General features: G+C 40.5%; 1 protein-coding gene and 1 long non-coding RNA gene across 2 annotated transcripts in view; both read right to left on the reverse strand.

The window, feature by feature from the left end:
• Window positions 1-18,280, reverse strand: part of arhgef4 (Rho guanine nucleotide exchange factor (GEF) 4) — a 182,463-nt gene that overhangs the window by 122,350 nt on the left and 41,833 nt on the right. The window lies entirely within an intron of this gene.
• On the reverse strand, window positions 624-16,185 carry LOC119906055. The gene is made up of 3 exons (XR_005444922.1): window positions 15,594-16,185; window positions 15,009-15,200; window positions 624-993 (listed from the first exon to the last, which is right to left on the reverse strand). It is a non-coding gene; the product is annotated as an uncharacterized LOC119906055 (long non-coding RNA).

The following is an 18,280-nucleotide window of genomic DNA, read 5'->3' on the forward strand; positions in this document are numbered from 1 at the left end:
AATATATTTCATAATTGTCAGACTGAGACAGATATGTTGGGTAAGGGTGATGTATATGACACAATTTTTAAATATATATATTTTGAAAATAAGGGTCAGTGTTCCAGCTTGATGACCACCGTTGCATTGGTGTAAGGCACCCGGTGTATAGGTTCACAAATACCATACTTAAAAACAATAATAAGAATGTTTGTGGTCATTAAAACCTGCATTAAGGTATAATGTGAATATTTGAGATTCTTTTTGCTGGGGGGGCAGGGGTTTTACAATCACGATGCCGGCTCAACATCGTGATGTCTGTCAGCCATCGCCAATGGACGATGGCATCCTCTATTGGCCCAACCCTAGTAATTATAATATATAGTCAGCTTTGGATAAAAGCATCAGCTAAATGTCTGTCTATACCAGTTCATAAACTCAGATTCAGAAATTCTACTAGTAACAAAAATAAATTCTGTCCATATAGCCTAATGACATCAATTCATAGAAAAACATAAAGCTTGTTCATTCAACAATTGCAGATCATAAAAGGCAATAAAAGGTATCTCTCTGTTCTTCATGATCTAATCAAATTGAAGTATTAAAAAACAAAACTGAGCAAAAAACACACAAACTGAAAAAAATTGTCACACATTCTGTTGCCTTTTATTAAGCAAAAATAGCATATCACAACAATAGTAGTGCACTAATACTTGTATTCAAAGTCATTCGTTGCTTACCACTTGACATTCACAGTATGCCTCAAATCCTTGGCTATCTGTAATTTCTTCCCAAAACGTCCACGTCTTCAATGTTCTAAAATATAAATGTGAATAGCTCCAAGACGGATTCCCTCTTGTACAGGCCCTCACTCACAGCTTTCCATACAGCTGGGCAGCCTGTGCATGTCTTCCCCCATCTTCGGTGCACCCTCGCTGAAAAAACATGTTGGTTTGCTTTAACTCACTCTGCTACCTTTTAGCAGTCATGTACAATCCAGGTCTCCACTCTGTCCTATGGAAAAGACACAGAAAAAAGATTGTCTTCCTATTTCAAAGTATTGCAGTATTATAACCTGTATTCATATTAAATATAATATACTGTTTTTGTTTGTATGTAGATACTGCTGAAAAAATGAAGGGAACGTCTCGGGTTACGTATGTAACCCTTGTTCCCCGAGAGGGGGAACGAGACACTGCGTCGGTGACGACACTATGGGAACGCCTCTGGGCGTGGCAGGGCTGAATCATGAATGAAACTACTCCAATCCTATTGGTGTTGCTAGAACAGTAGTGTGTGACGGCGTAAATGGAGGGGTATATAAGCACGCCGGCACACCGGACACATTAGCTCTTTGCCATGAAGCAAGGCACTCCAGGCGGGGTGAGGTATGGTGGACCGATGCAGTGTCTCGTTCCCCTTCTCAGGGAACAAGGGTTACATACATAACCCAAGACGTTCCCCTTAGAGGGAACTCGACGTGCGTCGGTGACTACACTATGGGAATGAAATACCCACTAGGCCGCGCCGAAACCCCCGCCTGCCCCCAGTGTGCAGTACCCCGTAGGCACGACTACCCTTGGTCACAGTCCTTTAGCAGATCGGCCTGGTATGCCTGTAGGATGGCCATAGTGTGCAGGCTTGCACCAGCTCGACAGGCTGCCATATAAGCCTTGCCCACCAGAGCGGATGTTGCCCGACAGCGCCGGCGTCCTTAGGGATGACGCCAGGGTGGGAGACAGGTAGCTCGCTAATGCCTCCTCAACCCGAGGCATCGTTCCGTAGCTGCGCTGCTTAATCTCTGTCACATTGCTGTAATCCAGCAGAGGGGAAGTAGTTAGCCGTGCAGAGAAGGGTTTATTCCATGATTTTCACAACTCATTGTGCAAATCAGGAAAGAATGGCAAGGATCGGCGCGGGGGCGGCGCGCAGTGCTGCAGAAAACGGTCATCTAGTTTACTGCCAACCCGCGACTCCTGCACCGCTTGTGGCCAATCAATATTCAACTTGGCCACAGCCCGCGTCACCACCTCCAATAGTTCGTCTTAGCTGGGCACAGACTGATGATGTCGGCCCGGCTCCCGAAAGTCATCCTCCATGATGCTAAGCACGTCTAACTCCTCAGAATCAGACTGTGCGAGCCTCTCCGGACTCATACCTCTGGCGGGAGAAGCCGAGAAACGGGCTCCCGAACGGGGAAGAGGGGAGGCGGAGTCAGCAGACGAGGATCGGGAAAAGGCCTCAGCCGTCCCGACACCCTCCGAGATATCGCGCTGCAATCCCCATGAGCGCATCCGACCGTCTTCCGAAAAGAGAGCCGCACGAGACCTCAGCACCCTCAGGGACAGGGCCTCACAATGGCCGCAGGCAGCCCCCTCGAGAGGTGCCTGGGCGTGTGACATTCCCAGACAGGAAACACACATCTCATGGTTATCCCCAGCCGTGATGTAGCGTGGGCATGGAAAAACACATTGTCGGAACTGGTTACCTGACACGGTCTCTTCTGCTTCGTGAGGATTTCCAGGTAAGACAACAATTCCTTGGTAGTGGAGCTTTCAAACATACTCAGAGTGCCTGCTGAATAGAAAAAAGCTAATGTGTCCGGTGTGCCGGCGTGCTTATATACCCCTCCAGTTACGGCATCACACGCTACCATTCTAGCAACACCAATAGGATTGGAGTAGTTTCATTCATGATTCAGTCCTGCCACGCCCAGAGGCGTTCCCATAGTGTCGTCACCGACGCAGTTCGAGTTCCCTCGAAGGGGAACACATCAGATCTCAATGAACAAAATAGTTCAAAGTTCAAAATCTTTACACTTTTCATTGTATGATCCGTTGAGAACAAACTAATGTAACAATGGTCAATGGAAACCAAAGTCAACAACCGACTTAAGGGCTGGATTCAAAATCACACAGAAAATCTAAGTAAAAGAATCAAATCACAGGCTGATCCAACTTGTGCGGCATTCATCACTGCAACTCACAATGTGACTCAGTAGTCTGTACGGCCCCCACGTGCCACTATGCACTCCTGAAACAGTCTGAGCATGCTCCTGTTGAGACGGTGGATGGTTTCCTGGGTGAATACCAATCAAGCTGCACGTTGCTGGGGTGTGGGTACAGATCCCACTAGAGGACATATACCGATCAAGCCAGTTAGCTAAACTACAAATGTGCCTTTAGGATGTAAAAACCTGTATGACCTGCAATTTTCTCATGTTAAACTCAGATCAAACTGACGTTATTGTACTTGGGTTATCTTTGATCTGCATCCCATTACTGCTGCGCCACGGTTTTGTTCCATCCTCTGCCCGGCGTCAACTTCCACTGGAAGCGTCTTAGATATGTTTCAGGAATGGAGCACGTTGTTGGCTTGTTGTTACTTTGTCCTTTTTGTGCTTCTTACAAGGCCTACGGCTACGGGTCTGAAAAATAAACTAGCTGTCTGAGCGGAGAGCTGCTTCTGGGAAGCCTCTGGGACGCACTGTGGCTGCGTCTGGTGGACTTTGCGGGTAAGATTGTTGACTCGAAATCAGACAGAGGTTTCACAGACAGAGGTTTACTGTTACCTTAAGCTATAAATCTCGAGTTGATGTTAGCAAAGTCGTGCTGGAGCTGGGTGTAGCAACATAACCATGCTCAGCAGCCTGGTAGAGGCAAAGAGGCCAAAGAGGATGTTTATGCAGGAAGGAGGAGGAAAAGATAGTGACCAAGCAAGAGGATGTTGGCGAGAGCTTCGTGAAATAAAAGGCTGCCAGACAGACACCAAACTGCATTCCTTCTGTTGGACTAGTAAGTGATTATTGCTATGTCTTGTGTTGTTTATTGCTGTCAGGTTAACGTAAAGGGGAGCATGTCTGAAAGGGGCTAAAGTCTGCCAGAAGTTATCAGACACCCCGGAGCCTCTGGGAAGTATTTAATCAGTCAGTGTTAACAACAGGGACTGTGTGAACCCCCAGGCTGCTGCTGGTTTCCTTGCACTCTACCTGACACTCACAATGAAGGAAAAAAATTTAAAACTGCTGTGTGAGCAGCTTGTCCTGCAAGAAAATCACTCACATTGACAAGTGAGCTGTCCATCAGCCTGAAAGAACCCTGGCTCACTCTTATTTCCAAAACCAGCCCCGCTTCAAAACAATAACTAGACACAGTGACTGATTATCCCACCTAAATGTCCAAACTGTGGGAACTCACCAGGCCTCTTTTATCGCTCTCCTTTCTCAGCAGATATCATTTTCTCAGGGGTGTATATCATTCAGGGGGCCACATTTTCATGGAACTAAGGGTCCAGGGGCCGGACATTTCCCAGAGCTATCATTCTCATGTATGTACACCTGACACAACACGCCAACACATTTTCAAAACTTGTTTTTTTTTGTTGCTGCATTTTAAAAGTACACTAATACACTAACTTTCTTTGCAAAACAAGCTGGGATCTAGCACCCAAACTAAACACATATAGATATTTGGCATATTATGGTGGTATATAAATATATGGCCTGACATCTCTTACTGAGCCACATCATAGCATTTTCTCGTAAAAATACGCAAACAATAGAAGAAAGATACTGCAAAATGAACTGAACTTGCCTGAAATGCCACACAACACACATTTTAAAGACTTGGAACATTTTGACAACAGAGACTGTCGTGACCTAGTGAAGCTGTTTACCACAAAGGGTGTTGCATTATTAGAGAAGTGAACAAAGACAAAATGTGTACAAAGAACATATTTGGATGACTTGCATTTACCACCTCAACAGAATAGAACCACAGCTATAATTACAAGCAGCTTGGCCCATATCCATAAAAATAATAAACACTGGCTCATTGAACACATAGCTAATTGACCATCTTTCTTGTTCTCGGTCAACAAGCAGAAAAACATTCTTTGCCTGGACAATGGCTGAGACGGCCGGTTCATGTAAAGTGAGGGCAATCCACAAACAGGGGAAATAGTGGCTGCATTGGTGAATGGGTCCCTCACAAAATGCAGCAATTCTTATCTAAATCTAAACTCTAATTTATTTAACAAACAGGACATTAAATGAGTGACAGTGGCACTTGCTGATGACTTGATAAAGTTACGTGTGGAAAATTGGTACAGTCTGTCAGTGAGATCAGATCAGATGAGATAAGAACTCATTTCTTTTGAAACATAGTTATTTTTTCAATGAGATCAACCACTGTTTTATCCCTCCAATGTAATCCCAGATTAAGTGCTTTAAAATAATGAAAGATGTTGCATAAAAAGCAAGACACAAATTCATTATCCAGCATTTGCGACAGATACATGTCGGCTTTCTTGTGCTTAGAATAAAGGGGAAAAGTGCCAGTCTCCTCCCTAAGCTCACGTTTCCCTTGTTTAGCCACCAACATTTTTATGTAAAAGTAGGTCACAATGCTCAGCTGACATATCAGCAACTTGTTTATGAAACAGTCAGTGCTGAAGAATGGATGTTGTTGCTAAAGCAAAAATCCTCTGGAAAATGATTCCACCAGTTGTATGTCTGTCCAGTGGTGTCAAGCCCAGAAGGTCTTCTCTGAAGCAGTCTTCATAAACAGCGGCTAGCACGCATTCTTTTATCATCTCGGGCATCAGTGAACCTTTAGCATCTCTATAAGTCACCTTTTAAACATGTGGTTAGGTTTAGGAAATGGTTTGTGTGAAAATAAGTACGTTTTCTCTTCAACTCCTGGATCTCTGGACTCCTGATTGGATCAGAATTCACTTCCTGGAACTCTAGACTCTACCTGCTCCACTCACCTTTATACTCTCGATTCAAGCTTGGATTTACCCAAGACCCATAGACTCTGCTCTTCACTACTATGAAATTTTGTGTCAATAAATTCAACCTAAACTCAAGTTGTGATTCTGTGTGCTCTGTCCTGGATTTGGGTTTTTGCCAGGGCTTGACATTAACTTTCTTTCTCACCAGCCAATGTGGCTAGTGGTTTTCCAAAGTTACTAGCCACATTTTTGTTGTTGGAACATTCCATTTTATATGATTACAATGGCATGCTTAAATTGGCATGCTAAAATGTACTAAAATTATCATTAGCTCTGATAAGTTTGTGTGTAAAGCTCCTGTTTTTGAAAACATGTAGTCTATTAAGATAAACACATAGCTTCTCATTGTATATACTAAAAGTGCTGAATGGGTGTAAAAGATTGATTTAAAAAAATCATCAGAAACACTGTATTTATTTTTAACAGCAGTAAATACTGTAATACAGAGTAGAAAAACGATCTGCATTAGAAACAAAGAGCAAAGAATAAGTTATTTTGTCTAAGACAAAATTCACAAATAAGGCAACGGGATTAAAAATTTCTATAGGCCTATATCAGTTTTGGGCACTTTGGATTGTTTGTTTTGAATCTACATTTCCTCAGAGCTCTGACTTATTTATGAATTATTATTATGAAGCTCTGGTAGCTCTGAGTAAGTGGAGATATGTCCACCTGAAATGAGTATATAGGTCTTATTTTCCAGATTATTCCCAAACAAACATATCTCCTGTTTTCCTACATGCCATGATTTTTATTAAAAAATAGAATTAATTCTGGAAAGGTAGTTGTGGTATGACGATATGGTATGACATAAGGGCAACCCTGCTAGTAGTAACACCATGTCCCTTAATCATGAAGATCTTTGTACTTTTAAAGCGTTTAACTGGACTTTCGTGTGATGACAGAGATCATACCATCAGAATAAAAGCAGGCGGGAGGCTGACGGTCTACAGGCTGTGATTGCCCTGTGACAGATTAAAATTTTATATTCTCCTTTGACAAAAGTCTGGATGTCCTAATTAGCGCGCGTGCCCACTGCTGGAGAGAGTGAGACGCGCCTGTGATCTGGATTCTCCTGCTGAGGGTTTTTCCTGCATAGAGAAATTTTTGGCGCCGCCCAAAGAGGTTTTAGCGAGCACCAAAGGAAACTCACCAGCGGCAAAATGATCAGAATTTGAACAAAAACAACCTTGCAAATTAATTATTATTAATATATACGAATGTGTTTTAATAGCCATTTATCAAACAATCAACTGTTGAGCAAGCAGAACATAAACTTAAATATGCCGTCTTGACTTTGAGAAGTCACCTGTCCTCTCATCCACAGACGCTGTATTTTACACATGCAGCAGGCGCTCGATAAATAAACGAGCTGCCGCATTGGTTTGACTGCACCTGAACGCTCCGCCATATATTCACGGGTACGGTCACTACATTACATTTTCCTTTTTGGCGTACCGGCACCGGGACTCTCCCCTACCCTCTCCAGATCAGGTTCTCTGGACATTAAGGGCCTTTACGACACGGAGTGAACTCGAAGTCACCCTCCAGGCCAAATCAAGCTCCCTAACCCGGGTAGGGTTTAAATACAGCGACAACTACCCTCTCTCCCCAGCATAAATAGGATCTGATGTTACTGCTGCACTCACTGCTATAATAGGTGTATCAAATAAACAACAGTGGTATTAAGATTCAGGATTGATGTTCGCAATAACGAAACTGAAAGCATTTGTCATTAATTTTTTGTTTGTATTCGTGCCTAATATTTCTTTAAGAACACGACTTTATATATTTACGAAAAATAAATATTATATTCTTTTATCAAAAGATTGATATTCATTGTAAAGAAAAGCCTATTTATTTGAACCTCTTTAAGTTAGCCTATATGAAAAATGTTACATTCGCAAATACAACATTTCAATATAAATCATTGGGGCTACGTTGTTAACCTGTGAATGGTGACGTGACAATGTTAGTGTAGTTTCGAAATAAAAAATTCTACGTGTTAACCGGCGAAGTCACACAGAACCCAAACTGAAAGAAAGTTCCCCTATCGTGTAGCAAAGGGTGTTACACACCTTCAACAAGCCAGCATCGGTGCTGACTCGGCATTTGAGGGTTTATCAACCCACTACCACTCCGCCCTCATTGGTTTCGGATGGCACTCAATGTGGCGGACCCTCCACATGAACGCGCAAACGGAGTGGAAGTATGTAGGTAGAGGGATTTCGAGGCATTACGGTAACATCATGTCGCAGCACATTTCACAATAAAAGTGAGCTTCTGCGGAACATAATGCAATTGGTGTGGCAGTAACGATTGAATAAATTAATTAATTAATTCAATCCTCAAGAAAGAAAAATAAATAAATAAATGCTTAAGACAACACAAGTATCTAAAGAAAATTTTACATTTTCACAGGCAGAGCCTGTGTGAGAAAGCATGAAGGTCACGATGTGGTAAATAGTTCTATAAGCACAGGCAGAGCCCTCTACTGATGGGCCCTGCCACTCCATCGTCTGCTGAAGGGTTGGTCTGCAGTAGGGACACTGCTATAATACAGTACTCAGGTATCTGTTGCAATGTTCTATTGGTCATCTACGTGCGCAATTCAAATGTCAGTTGAGGACTCCGCCTGTGTTTATAGAACTAGGGTTACCATATCGTAACCTTTCTGTTTTTATACCATCAATGTTTTACCATCAATCTGTTGGTTTTCACAATTCAGTGAAAATAAAAGATATTTTATAGGACTTTTATTTCGTAACCCTACATCAGAAAGCTCTGATAGTGACTGAGGGATACTCTACGGTGGTCTGCTATTTCTGGAAAATGAAATGAGTGGGTGGCAGCTGGAGGTTTTTTTTTTTTAGAAAGACATGGATGAGCGAGTTTGGTGTGGAGAACCTGACTGGCTTGCACAGAGTCCTGACCTCAACCCATATCACACCTTTGGGATGAATTAGAGCGAGACTGCGAGCCAGGCCTTCTCGTCCAACATCTGTGCCTGACTTCACAAATGCGATTATAGAAGAATGGTCAAAATTCCCATTAACACACTCCTAAACCTTGTAGACAGCCTTCCCAGAATAGTTGAATCTATGTCTACAAGAGGTAGGCCGACTCCATATTAAACCCTACGGATTAAGAATAGGATGTCATTAACCTTCTTGTGTATGTAAAGGCAAGCGTCCTAAAACTTTTTCAACATAGTGTAGTTTGGATTTTCACCAAGGGTCTCCCTGAGGTGGTCTGATATCAATGCGAAGTGAAATGAGTTAGTGGAAACAGAAGCTTTTCTTTTTACATCAATCTAAAATGGACGAATTCAGTGACAATATTAGACATTTTCCAGGGCTGTAATTTCAAAATACTACATCATATATATCTGATCTTCAATGAGGGACACGCTGAGGTGGTCTGTTATCACTGTGAAGTGAAATGAGTGAGTGGAAACCGGAGGCTTTGTTATTACATCAATTTTAACCATGGCAAATTCACTGAAATAAGTAGACATTTTCAATGGCTGTAACTTTTAAAACCTACAAATAGGTCTGATTTTGAATGAGGGACACACTGAGGTGGTCTGTTTTCACTGTGTCAGTGGAAACAGACGGATTTCTTTTTACATGAAATTGAAATAAGCAAATCCAGCAAAAATATTAGACAGTTTCAAGGGCTGTAACTTTCAAAACATACATCAGATAGCTCTGATACTGAACAGGGGTCACCCTGAATCACTGTGAACTGAAATGAGTTAGTGGAAACAGGAGGTTTTCTTTTTACATTAATCTGAAATCAGCAAATCCAGTAAAAATATTAGACATTTTAAAGGATTGTAACTTTGAAAACATACATCAGATAGGTCTGATATTAACAGAGGGACACCCCGAGGTGGTCTGCTATCACTGTGAAGTGAAATGAGTTAGTGGAAACTAGGGTTGACCCCAAATAGTCGAAGATTCGATGCTTCGATGGGTGGAGCCTGATTCGCAACAAAGGATATGCCATTTTGGCAATATGGGGGTGCTCAACGTCTGATTTTACATAGAACTACCAGTTTTCTGACAATAAGTTAATATACAGCCTATTATTTATTTTATTTTTATTTATTTATCTATTTGACAGGGACAGTGCAAACAAACATAGTGTCAAAATAAAGCTTGTCACTGAAGTGCTGCATATAAAGTTTGTAGCTAATGCTAATTTTCAACTCCTGTCCCTGGTTGGGCTTTTATACACAATAGAATTTACATACTTCACTACTTCAATTTAAAAAAATAATATAAACATGATATATAAATATGCATATCATATACAACTCTTACATACTTACAATAATTAAAAATGAGTACACTTTTGGTTTGTCTTTAACAAGTTTTTAAGCCTGGAAGTAAACATTTTAAAGTCAGGTACAGTCTTGATGTCAGATGGTAATGAGTTCCAGAGTTTAGAGCTCTTCACAGAGAAGGTCGTCTGTCTGGTTTGGTATGTAGCTTCTGATTAGTTTGAAACAGTTGAGATTACTTTGTATTGTTTTTGAGATTTTCTTTATATGCTTGTCAAATTTAAGTTGAGGATCTAAAACTAATCCTAGACATTTAAATTCTGTAACTGGATGAATTTCTTTATTTTGTAAATTAATATTAAATCTTTCTTTTAAATCAAGTTTTTTAATGGAAAAGCACATGGAGACTGTTTTTGAGAGATTTAGAACTAACTGATTTTGAATGAGCCACTGTTGGATGTCAGACATACTGGTGGACAGTACAGCTGCAGCCTGCTCAGGTGACTTGGCGGGTGCATAAAGAACTGCATCATCCACAACTGGCACCTGAGCAGTGCAGAGGTAAGTCATTTATAAAGAGACTAAACAGCAAAGGGCCAAGTATAGAGCCTTGTGGATTGCCCATTTTTATGTTTGAGAGTGCAGATATGTCTTGATCAACTTTAACACAGTGTACTCTAGACTGGAGATAAGATGTAAACCACAACACTGCCTCATCTGAGAAATTAAAATTTAACATTTTAGATAAAAGCAACTGTGGTTGACCGAATCGAATGCCTTTTTAAGGTCGATAAATACAGCTCCCACCACATTGCCCTTGTCCAGGGACTTTTTTACATTTTCAATTAAACAGCAGTTTGCTATTTCAGTTGAATAACCTGGTCTAAAACCAAACTGCTGTGGATGGAGGAGCTGTCTGGCTTCTAAGTGGTCAATCAGTTGCGCTGCTACAACTTTTTCAATTATTTTAGATAAAACTGGTAAAATCGATATAGGGCGATAGTTGCTCATTGAGTCTTGGCTACCACTTTTGAACACAGGGATGATTATTCCTTTTTTCCATGCACTGGGAAATGTACTGGTTCTTATGGAAAGATTAACAAGATGGGTCAATGGTTTGACAAGAACATCTTTATACTTTTTAAGAAAACAGCTGTTCATCAATTTGAAAAGTTTATTGATTATTTCTGCAACTTTTGTATCCGGCACCTCTTTAATATAAAAGGAATCTGTTGAGGTGACTCTCAATGAATGATTGAGAGAATTGACTGGCTGGAAATCTTTTGATAATTCTTCAACTGATTGTACAAAATATGAATTGAATTCATCAGCCATAGTGGCACTATCGGTTATACTATTGCCATTGATGTTAAGTTCTGTAATCTTTTTGTGTTTATTTGATTTGTTAGATTGTTTAAATGCTTCCAAAGTGAATTATTATTGCCTTTAGCACTGTCAATTAGTTGAGTGTAATATGTGGCTTTTGCTTTCCGCAGCTCAAATACAACTTTATTCCTTAAACTTCTATAAATCAGGAGATCAGTATTAAGTTCAGATCTTAGAGATGTTTTCAAAGCTAAATCTCGCTTTTTCATGAGTTTTCGTATTTCATTATTTATCCAGGGCACCATGGATTCTTTTTGTTTAGGTTTTATTTGCTTTGTAAGTTTTTCTATCAGACTTGTAATAGCTGTGGTCATGGAACTACAACACTCCTCTACATCAGTGTTTCCCAACCTGCTCTACGTCATCTAGTGTCATAATTTGTTCCCAGTTTATGTTTTTAAGTTCTCTTTCAAATTGCACAATTTTACTTTTAGGAATAATGAATTGTGTTTTTTCATGATCAGGTTTACCAAAGTACTGCAGGCGCCTCTTCGTCAGTTTCCTAACAGTCAAAGTCATTTTGTGGTCTGAGAGTTCAGTAATCAAATTGTAAGTCCTTGTTATTCGTTCTGGTCTGTTAGTAAATGCCAAGTCAATGAGAGTCTTCGTCTGCCTTGTTATCCTTGTGGGTCCTTCAATCATTTGTCGATAGTTGAATTTTGTCATAAGTGCTTTGTGCTTTGTTTATGTTTACAGTTTTTGTCAGACCAGCTGATATTGTAGTCTCCATACCATATTGTCTCTCTATAAGAGTCCAGTTATTTAACTATAACATTTAATTCATCATAAAACGTAATATTATGAGAAGGTGGATTATAGGGACAGCCCTAGTGGAAACAGAAGGTTTTCTTCGCTCCGATATTGACAGAGGGACACCCTGAGGTGGTCTGCTATCACTGTGAAGTGAAATGAGTCAGTGGAAACAGGAGGTTTTCTTTTTATATCAGTTTGAATCTTGGCTGAATTTAGTAAACTTTCTGTGAAAATTTAATACTTTCTGTAGATACTTGTGTTGTCTTAAGTATTTATTTATTTATTTATTTATCGTTTCTGCCACACCAATTGCATTATGTTCAGCAGAAGGTCACTTTTATTTTGAAACTTTGATTTGTGCAAAACCATGTATTGCATATATATATATTGCAAACATGTTTGTAATATGGTTAAAACGGTTAGTTTTCTGTCCATGTAGAGTGAACTAGATGTCTGCATGTTGTTCATGTTCTCTGATCTTAATCCAACACATCTTTGCAGTAACGTCCATGTTGATTCCACATTCCGGCTTAAGAGCACATGAACACACACTGAAGTCGGAAGAACGTCTTCACAACTTGGGAAATGGGACCATCCAAGGAGCACATGAATTGATTGGGGGGATCAACCATAGCGATAGCAGCAACTGAGTATGGCAGAACCTGTACTTCATAAGTATGTGTCGACAGTGTTGTGTGTATTACTCTCACTTTCAGAAGGGGGAAACAAAAGTTTCACACTGCTTTAAAAATCAAGAGTTTCTCAGAATCAGCCGACATTAAGATATCAATGGAAAGAAACCCATAGTCAGTGATTTGGGGTGAATGTGCTCTGACAAGGAGATGATCAGTTTGTTCAAATATCCCCACCAGACATGTTTTAAGATATAGAAAAATATATATTTTTTTAAATACATCTTTCCACAAATACCTTACAAAATTAACATGTTGTGCTTCTCCCTCCCTGAAAAACAAAGTACGAATATGTAAATATTGTTCATTTAAAAAGTTTAACTGCTGGATAACAGATGTCTCCTACTTTGCCGTAAAATGTGTGTATGCTGGATGTTTCAAGCTTTCACAGCACAGTAAGCATAGTGGATGATTGGCTTCCAACTGATGTGATGTCACAACTAATTTAAGATGAACACAGATCATCTTTCCTCATTCAGCAGATACAAGATACAACAAAATCTGTACATAAATCATTCTCCACAGTGGGAGGCCAAACATTCCAGTGAAGTAACAATAACCATAATACATTTTTGACTGGAGGGAGGCTTTATCTTTGAAGGGTCCTAAGGGGAAATACAGCTCAGTCAAACTGAGATGCCATGACAGTTGTATAATATCAAATGAGCACAAATCAAAAACCCCAATTCTATTCTAGCTTTACTTTTGCAGATTATCAGACTCTTAATAATGCAACAGAACTGCTTGTTGCACAAGAAACATTTAGTGTCTTGCGAGAGAAAAGTTAATACAGCTTCGTCAAAATTTACTGTCTTTGTCATACAAGACTCTGAGCTGGCATTATTTCTGTTGGACTAGTAAGTAGTATTAGTTGACTTGCTATGTCTGGAGTTGTTGTCACAGCCCTTGCTGTGATTTTGTTTTGTGTTGTCTCTGCCTGTTTGTATGAAGGAGTGGGCGTTTCCCAGGCTAGGAGGTGGTTGGGTGTGTTGGAGGCGGCGCAGCTGTTCCTCATCAGCTCATCCCAAAGGGTTTATGTACTGCCAGCTGACTGTTGCCCGTCGCCAGATTATTCTTCGCCCTTACACGGTGGAAGTCTTCAGGCTATTTCATGTTTCTTGTAGTTCTGTTTGTGATTCTAGTTGAATTGAACATTCTCACTTACCAGTGTTCTCTTGTCTCTTTCCAAGATCTTTTTTCAAGTTCTGACCTCTGGGAGAGGATTCAAATTCAATTCTACTTTATCACACCTATTAAATAACTTTTGAATTCCTATTACTCAACTACATGCCATTATGCAAAAATGTCTACACTAGATGTCTTTCTGAGGAAGTGATTCCATCAGCATTTAATCTAATACCATGTGTCTGCAGGCTCACTGCCAATGATTCCCTTCTTCATCTTAAAAGTCAGGAACCTTAGAAACTATATCAGCTGTAAAACCTGATATATATTTAGATTGCTTTGCTCCCATCAATCTTCACAAACTAACATCAGTGATTTCTTCTCATCAGTCAACCTGTCAATTATCATTATTAGTAATTTATTTTATTACCACTACTATTTCTATTATTTCACATCTTTATATGTGACTTTGTAGTGTTGGGCTACTGTGTGTTCCTCCTGCGCCGCATAAAAAAGTAGCCCAAAATGTCTTTACCAGTGGAAAATGCCATAACATGGGCATCAGTGTACCCTCCATATCACAATACCAGCATTAGATTGATACTGTACAATACATTTTCTTCTATATACACAATATAATGTAAGCCCAGTATTTTATTTGAATTGTATATGAAATTCTGACACAGTTTGTGTCAGAATTTGTATTGAGAAATAATATCCTGATTAAGTCTTGTCCTAACTTGTCACAGCCTGTTATGAATAAAGGACAGCTGAGATTGGTTCCCAGGAAGGAACTGTGCAAAGTCAAATTACATCTACATGTAGTTATAATGAACAAAAGTAAGTTAGTACTTCTGCATGGCATGAGAAACACATAACAGAATTAATCACGTCTCTCTGTCATCTAGAAGTTAAACCACATAAGGCACAAGAAGCACTACGAACTGTTTTCTTTATATTCAGCAGAATGAAAGCAATGTGGGAATGCTTACCTGGAATATAGTGCGTAGGAAATACTTTTTTTTTTTTTTTTTGAAGAATTCAGTCAGAGAGAGACAGGCACACAACCATCTTCCTGCTCCTCTCCCTTCCCCTTCCCACTTGTTTGTCTTGTAGCAGTTCTCTGGGTCTGTAGAACCTCCATCTTCAAAACCTGTTACTACAGTATTCTAAGCCATTTAAGACTTAGCGCCAATCACAGAAAGAGAGAGAGAGAGAGAGAGAGAGAAAGAGAGGGAGAGTGAGAGAGAGGGAGGGAGGGAAGGAGAAAGAAATTCATAGGAGTTACATAACATGCACACAAATACATTTTTGTTTTAACATGTTGTTATTTATTCACCTAGTGTAGACACTACAGCATTTTCGAACCCCTAAAACGGAGACTTTTGAAAATGCTACTGGCCCCAATTTAGTTTAAAAACTGGCAGTGTAATCTGGACGGATGAAGCAGAGACTTTAGAAAATTATGGCACAGACACCCACGTGATTGAGTATCACGGGGAAGAAAACAAACAAAATCAACTTTGACTACCGCGGTTAATTTACCAAGCCAAAACATTATAGCTAAGTCTACATACCTTTTGTGAGTTCATCTTTCTTGTGAGGGTACTCCTTTCACATTGCAATGGGTTCCTCCAGCGATGGATAATGCTCCCTGTACCCACCAAAATCGGTGATGCCCCTCACCAATACAGTCCAACGGCGTCGCCAGGTCATTTTTCCGAGGCTTTAGCCCCGGATGTTTTGACTGTAGCCCCGAATGTAACTCAACAACAGCAACAAAAGAAATTCCATGTTAATATGCAGCGGATAAGAGCTAAGGGAAAGGCGGAGGCTAGTCGCAATAATATTGCTACATTTTGTTTGAAGTTCACGTAACGTGACCCCCCCGCCGTTACTCAGCCTGCCTGCGAGTAAGCACGGGAGGACAGATAGAGCGCGCAATGCTCACAGCTTCAGGGCTTGTCCCCAACTTCTGAATTGTCTCTAGCAAAATTGTAATCAATAGCCTACATTTAAATATAAATGTTGTCGGTCAGCGTCTAGTCAATGTATTAACACATACAGTCGCCGCAAAGTAGTGAGACAATATCATGACACCTGACACTCTGTGTGCTGCTTTCTGTCCCCCTCGCTGTGAGACACTACTGTTTCCCCGTCTTCAGGATGCTTCAGTCCCTCTAAAGCGGCTGTGAGCTGCATTTTAAACAGTGAACATTTGTGTGGAATCGTGGTGATATTTCTGTCTGATCACAAGTGTTTTCAGTTTCGGTTTTCTTTCTCTGGTGAAGAGCAGTACCCTCCTCTCATCGAATGGGCTACAAGTCAAATAATTTATTTATATAAAAAAAATGGGTAACGATCGTCCCATAAAGCATAGGCCAATACTGACATTGGGCTGACCCAATCACATCTCTTACTAGCCCCCACTTCCTCCCCCGCTGCTCGAGCTGTTTCTTGTGTTGTGCTAAAGAACACACAAAAAAAGAAAAGCTACTGATTACCGCATTACATTCTATTATATCTTTATATTCTGAATTATCACCTGCCACCTATTTTTTGTCCTTCCCTTTATAAAACCCAAGACATTTCCACCATAAATTGGTGCAGAAAATGTCTCCAGAATTCAGGAGTTTAGGGGGAGGACCCCCAGACCCCCCAATATTTCATTAATAAATATTTTTTTTACTTAAATCAAATTAATTAAGCTAATTTATCATTGAGGTGAAAAGGTGCCATATGCACATTAAGAAATACTTTAGGCTACTTCAGGCATGCCTGCATGTATGTAATTTTGATGATTATAATTTACAACTAATGAAAACCCCCAAATCAGTATCTCAGAAAATTTGAATATTGTGAAAAGGTTCAATATTGAAGACACCTGGTGCCACACTCTAATCAGCTAATTAACTCAAAACACCTGCAAAGGCCTTTAAATGGTCTCTCAGTCCAGTTCTGTAGGCTACACAATTATGGAGAAGACTGCTGACTTGACAGCTGTCCAAAAGACGACCATTGACACCTTGCACAAGGAGGGCAAGACACAAAAGGTCATTGCTAAAGAGGCTGGCTGTTCACAGAGCTTTGTGTCCAAGCACATTAATAGAGAGGCGAAGGGAAGGAAAAGATGTGGTAGAAAAAAGTGTACAAGCAATAGGGATAACCGCACCCTGGAGAGGATTGTGAAACAAAACCCATTCAAAAATGTGGGGGAGATTCACAAAGAGTGGACTGCAGCTGAAGTCAGTGCTTCAACAACCAACACGCACAGATGTATGCTAGACATGGGTTTCAGCTGTCGCATTCCTTGTGTCAAGCCACTCTTGAACAAGAAACAGCATCAGAAGCGTCTCGCCTGGGCAAAAGACAAAGAGGGCTGGACTGCTGCTGAGTGGTCAAAAGTTTTGTTCTTTGAGGAAAGTAAATTTTGCATTTCCTTTGGAAATCAAGGTCCCAGATGCTGGTGGAAGAGAGGAGAGGCACAGAATCCACATTGCTTGAAGTCCAGTGGGAAGTTTCCACAGTCAGTGATGGTTTGGGGTGCCATGTCATCTGCTGGTGTTGGTCCACTGTGTTTTCTGAGGTCCAAGGTCAACGCAGCCGTCTACCAGGAAGTTTTAGAGCGCTTCATGCTTCCTGCTGCTGACCAACTTTATGGAGATGCAGATTTCATTTTCCAACAGGACTTGGCACCTGCACACAGTGCCAAAGCTACCAGTACCTGGTTTAAGGACCATGGTATCCCTGTTCTTAATTGGCCAGCAAACTCGCCTGACCTTAACCCTATAGGAAATCTATGGGGTATTGTGAAGAGGAAGATGCGATACGCCAGACCCAACAATGCAGAAGAGCTGAAGGCCACTATCAGAGCAACCTGGGGTCTCATAACATCTGAACAGTGCCACAGACTGATCGACTCCATGCCACGCCGCATTGCTGCAGTAATTCAGGCAAAAGGAGCCCCAACTAAGTATTGAGTGCTGTACATGCTCATACTTTTCATGTTCATACTTTTCAGTTGGCCAACATTTCTAAAAATCCTTTTTGTATTGGTTTTAAGTAATATTCTAATTTTCGGCGATACTGAATTTGGGATTTTCATTAGTTGTCAGTTTTAATCATCACAATTAAATGAAATAAACATTTGAAATATATCAGTCTGTGTGTAATGAATGAATATAATATCCAAGTTTCACTTTTTGAATGGAATTACTGAAATAAATCAACTTTTTGATGATATTCTAATTATATGGCCAGCACC

Source organism: Micropterus salmoides, unplaced genomic scaffold (assembly GCF_014851395.1).
Source record: "Micropterus salmoides isolate LMB-PRFRI ecotype aquatic unplaced genomic scaffold, ASM1485139v1 Ms_hic_scaffold_1, whole genome shotgun sequence".
Taxonomy (NCBI): domain Eukaryota; kingdom Metazoa; phylum Chordata; class Actinopteri; order Centrarchiformes; family Centrarchidae; genus Micropterus; species Micropterus salmoides.